We start from the raw sequence: 6000 nt of genomic DNA, 5'->3' as shown, positions 1-6000 counted from the left end.
CTTTGTTTTATCTTCTTATTCCCAAGATTCCTAGGACAGTGCCTTCCATACTATAATTAAAGAGAGGGAGTTGCTAAATTTAAATACATTCTATAAGCATTCCAACAATAGTGTTGGAATGTCATGTGAAAGAAAAACTGTCTGCAATCCAGCCTCATGATATGAACTTATTGAATCTCTCATATATTCTTGTAAGCTCAAGAAGCCGACTTTGTCTCATGGACACAGAGCTATGTTAACCTTGCCCAAGAAAGCAATGAGTGAAATCAAAATGTCCATGTATTACTTTGCACTGAGAAATGTGGACACATCCTTCTCAGCTCACATTTCAGAGTTGGAGCATCTTTCCATCAGAATTAGCCTATAGCATGATAGAGGCATACTCAAGTTGTCTTTACTAGCACAAGTGGCACTAATAGGAAGAGGCAACACATTACTATAATTTAAGTTTAAACTACATGTTTTCCAGTAACCTAACTAGTCTTAGGATTGTTTCCAAGGAGACAGTATCAATTATGGTTTGAAGGAAAAAAAGTATTTCCAAAAAAGAAATAAGTTTTATAGGAATTTAGAATTTACTCTTTTGGTCACTTTTTGCATAACACTCTACCTAAATTAGTAACATTTGTCTTTTCTTATTTGTTGCTTAGCTGAGATTTTATTCTATTTGGAAAAAAAGCCTCCTAGTTTTAATATAATGACCTGGAGAGTAGACAACTTTCCCAACATACTAATGACATATAGGCTTTTATCTTCAGATAAATGAAAAATTATTAGAGTTTTGAGTGGCTAAATAAGAAAAACTTGGGAGAGTGATGCACCTTTGTACAATGATTCTTATTGAGTCTACTCTGCAGCTTGGATCAAAGCCCTTATGCTATCAGCAACTAGAGCACAGAAATATTTTTAAATTTCTGTAACTTAACTATATTAAAAAAAATATGGGCTATATAGACATACAATCTTAACCACTAAATTAATCAAGTACATGCTTAAACAATACCCCTACCCATGCCCTAGACTGAACAATGGCTTCAGCAACAACTTTTTCCAATACAGTTATTAGAAATATTCCATACTATTAAGACTATAAGTCACCTTTTTCTTTTTCTTTTAAGTTTTTATGTATATATGTAACCTCTACATGCAAGATGGGGCTGTAACTCAGGACCCTGAGATCAAGAGTCTCACACTTTTTCTTTCTTTTTTTTTTTTTCCCACACTTTTTCCTATTAAGCCAGCCTGGTAACCTTAGTAGCACATGTTTTATTTTATATTTTATTTTATTTTATTTTATTTTATTTTATTTTATTTATTTATTTTTCTAAGTGACCTTTAATAAGTAGCTTGAAAAGGAGAATTTTTATCCACTGCCCCCATCACTTCCTCATATGATAATAATCAAAGGATTTAAGATTAAAACTTAAGAAAAGGCCAAAAAAATATGGTTTTTACCAGTGTTCAAGACAGAAACCTCACAAAAGTTATTTCTAAGATAAATGGATAAATGTTATGGACTGAATTGTGTCCCTACCCACCCAGTCTCCATGAAATTCAGAAAGTGAAATCATAATCCACATGTAACTATATTTAGAGATAGGGCCTTTAGGAAGTAATTTAGGTTGAAAGAGGTCATAGGGTGGAGCCCTAATCCAATAGGACTGGTACCCTTATAAGAAGAGGAGGAGACACCAGGAGAAAAAAAAAAAAAAAAAAAAGAAAAGGCCTCATGAGGACACAGCAAGAAAGCAGCCATCTGTAAGCCAGAGAGAAGCCTCAGGAGAGGCTTGCCAGTGCACTGATCTTAGACTTTCAGCCTCCAGAACAGTGAGAAGATAGGTTTCTATTGTCTAACCCACCTAATCTGTAGTGTTTTATTATAGCAGCCCTAGCAAACTAATAAAATAATGTAGTAGGGACTTTCTAAGGGATCTGTTCAGTCATGCCTCCCCCTTTGCTAAGAACTATCCACAGACAGAATGGATCCCTAAAACTTCATATGTCGTGAAAGATGTTGGCCGCATGGTTACAGAGACTCAGTTCTGTGGGGGATCCCAAGCACAAGTTAGGGCCAATCATAGTTTCTCTCCTGAGAAATTGAAAATGGGCATCAGAAGTGTTCATCAACCTCTATAGGACTTGAACTCGGTGATATAAAGCAGAGGTGGTGTTGGCCATGTGCACAGATTACCCCACGTGTCAGAGATCCATACAACAGGAACCACCACGCCCACCTGTTTCTTTTTACTTTTTTTTCCAATGAGTACTTTCTAGATGCTAGATAGTGTCATAAGAGTTTTACATATATTAACTCATTTAATCCTTATAACAGCCTTCTGGGAGATAGGTTTTACAATGAACAAACTCAGTCACAGAGAAGTTAAATAATTTGCCTAAGACTAAACAGCTGGCAAGTGGTAGAGTGAGGTTCAAATCAGGCAGCCTAACTCCAAAGTCCAAGTTCCTCCCCTCACCGTCTATGCTACCTCTCCCTTTAAAAAGGGAAGAAGGAGGAATGGGGAGAAGGGAAAGAAGAAATTTACCCAGCTTTTCTAGTCCTGACCAGGGCTCAAGTGAATTGTGTAATGTGGCAGTGCCTGCAGGCCCCCTGAATGTTTACCTTAGAGCAGTTCCCTGATCTTCTAGGTCTTATTACTGTAAAACCTTTTCCTCTGTGCAACAAACATCAACTCAGAGACATGATTTTGAGAATGCTGGACAGGAGGCTGCATTTGCGACATGAGGATAAACCTAAGAAACATGTCATTGTGAATGAAAACGCAAGTCAGCAGAAAGCCAGGAGGGAGTATCCCGGACATTTTTTGTGCTTGGGAATTTGGCAAATTGAGATCGTTTCCAGACAATATTTCTGGAATGTCCCAAGTCTTCCTAAGGTTTATCTGATTAATCAAATTAGCTTTGAATGCTTGGTATTTGGAGTTCCTTACTTCCAGACTCACTTCTTTCAACTGAGAGTTTGGCAAAATTTATATATGGGAAACCCCAAAGTGCCTTAAGATGTACTCATTTTTTGCACATTTTTAAAACTCATTTCACATTTGAAGTGTTTTACTAAAAAAGAAAAAAAATGTAAATGACATAAAAACCAGATCTTTCTAAGAGTAAGTATGTAGAATTTAATTTCAGAGACATGATAACATTATATTAAGATAGATGTCTTTGTTTAGACATTTCATTGTACTCAGTAATTTTATGGCTTTATGTTGAGGTACTAGAGTAATGTGACAAAGGATACTTACACAATGCTTTTGACAGGAACGAGTAACAAATCTGCAAACTAAAAAACGTCTGACCATGAAAAATGGTTGCCTTCCAACATGTACCAACATCAGCATACTAAATTTGAAGTAAAAACAAAAACAAAACAAAACAACATATTTATAGGATACACATGTCTAAATTAAGGGTCCTTATGTGTCAGGACAAAAAATAAGAGGGATCTTTCACCATCTTCCCTAAAAAATCTTAGATCATTCATTCTTTGCCTGACACAGTGAAAATGCCAAGTAGACCAACTCATGGGTCTCATAGTTCATCAAGAGTCTGGATACATTTCCATCTTCCTTATAGAGCTGGAAGGAGGCCAGCATACAGAGAAAATGGAAGTGTCTCGATATTATTTAAAGAAAGAAGAAAAGAATAAAGGTAGGCTCAGAACCCAAAAATTCTTTGTCAGAGTAGGATAGTCCTCTGTCAGGCTTTTCCATTATAAAAAGCTTACAGATTTCTTCAGGCTATTGGAAAAGAGCAATTTCTTATTTGTTTCTTTTGATTATCTCTAAAGCTGTGAGATATGCTATACACTGAGAGCTTCTTTGTTTCACATGACTACAAAGCTCACTTGAATTTTTTCAGTTTATAGAAGGGCATACTTTATGCCCCTCAAAGTAGAGAGCAGTTTTGAAACTAACGATGAGAATCATGGATCATGCAACCATGGGTATATTTAGATCTTGCTTGAACTATATTTTGTACCAGTTGACCTCTTAAGTACCCCCGAGCTGTCTATGTTTCATATGATATTACATTGCAGCTACTCCACAGAATATTTTATGAGACTACCCCAGTATATTTTCAAGTTGGAATTTTAGTATCCCAAGATAGAAGTTACCTGTAGTGAAAAGGGATTGTTTGCCTTCATATACAACACACTCATTTAAATTTTTACCACCAGATTCCTATCTTCTTGCTGATGCATTTCCCATAAATTGAGCTTAACCAGCTTACTTTTCCTAAATGGGATAAATCACTAATGATGAAATATGTTTGTAGTGTCACAGAAATGACTACTAGATTGATTTTAATTTTGCACATGCTTGTCATCTAAAAAGAGCAAGTTCGAGGGAAATAATGAAAACTCAAAGCTGTTGTTAATTCCACAGTTTAAAGTCTTCCTTCCAGACCATACCTGGAGTTCTAAAAAGCCCCTAGTTTGACACGTCACTTTCTTGAGTTACAGACAGTTGCATTCCTTAAAACCAGTGACTGTCACAATGAAAGAGAAAAGGCCCTCAAGAGGAAGTAGCTGTCAAGGATGGCTAGACTGGAAATTGTACTTATCTTGACAGCGGTTTTGACTGTAATGGATTAACCCTGGGATTAGCGCTTGCCTACTTTCGCCTTTTCCTACCTCCCCCTCTTATAAGCAAATGTCTGGATCCTGTGATGTTGTTCTATTGTCTGGAGACATTTTTGTTTGTCACAGGTGAGAGGGGTGGTGCCATTGGCATCTACTGAGTGAAAGTCAGGAATGATACTAAGCATCTTACAATGTTCAGGACAGCCTTCCCCCTAAAAACAAATTATCTGGCCCAACATGTCAATAGTGCCAAGGCTGAGTAGCCCAGTTTTAGCCCAGTTTTAGTCTTACTTTACAAATATCAGAGCATGTGTGTTAATTCAGAGCACTACTCTCTTTTGCCTCAATTTGTATTTTTTTTCATCATTGATCTCCTTTATCATGAGATAAATGGGCACTATATCTTCCATAAAAGAAATATCCTTCTGTGCTTAAAATATTATCCCCTTGAGCTGTAAAAAATACAATTTAGTGTAGCTGACTCAGGTATGAGGTCAGTGGATGAAAACTGCTTGCCACTGTTGAATAATAGTAATTTGGACTCAACTAAGTCATTCTCAGCCCTGGCTTCACAATTATAATCCACCTGGGTAGGCTTTCAGATGTATTGGTGCCAGGGCTCCACCCCTTAGAGATGCTGGTTTAATTGGTCTCAGTTTGGGTCTGGACTCTGGTGGCTGGCAAAGCTCACCAGGTGGCTGTAATGCACAGCCAGGGTTGAGAACGATTGGTTCCAGCCTGTGGGGCACCACTGGTATGCCAGCAGATTCAGAAAATTCACTGGAGGGTTCAGATTGGGATTCATTTTGGCAAGGATTTCTTTAGGGTAAGTAAAACAGTTTCAGAAATTCAATTGTTCTAACGATCTCATCAGTGTTCTCTGGATGGCCAAGGGTTAGAGTGAACCCCAAGATGTTGCTAAAGTCCATCACTACCTGCTAATAACCATCTGAAGTTCTCCCAGAGAGAAACTAAATCATTTGAATATATAAGCAATGCCATCCATGAGTGCTAAATGAGCACACCATGCTAACTTTCCATGCATGTTTATCCTTTCCTTGCGTTGTTCTCTGTATACCACATGAAGTAGAGGGAACCATTACAGCTCTTGCTTATTGAATGCTATCTCAAATAATACATTTTCTTCTTTTGGGGGTGGGGAAGGGGCAGAGGGAAAGGGAGAGAGAGTCTTAAGTGGGCTCCACACCCTGAGCAAGCCACACTCGGGGCTCGATCTCATAACCCTGAGGTCATGGCCTGAGCTGAAACCAAGAGAAGGATGCCTAACTGACTGAGCCACCCAGGTGCCCCATAAATGATACATTTTCAATAGTGAAGATGGAATGATAATAAAAATCAAAATAGTAGGTAATACAAATATATTTCTAAAGGCTAATGTT

This window comes from Canis lupus, chromosome 17, assembly GCF_048164855.1.
Source record: "Canis lupus baileyi chromosome 17, mCanLup2.hap1, whole genome shotgun sequence".
Taxonomy (NCBI): domain Eukaryota; kingdom Metazoa; phylum Chordata; class Mammalia; order Carnivora; family Canidae; genus Canis; species Canis lupus.
The sequence above is the reverse complement of the archived record's forward strand: the minus strand, read 5'-3'. Positions refer to the sequence as shown.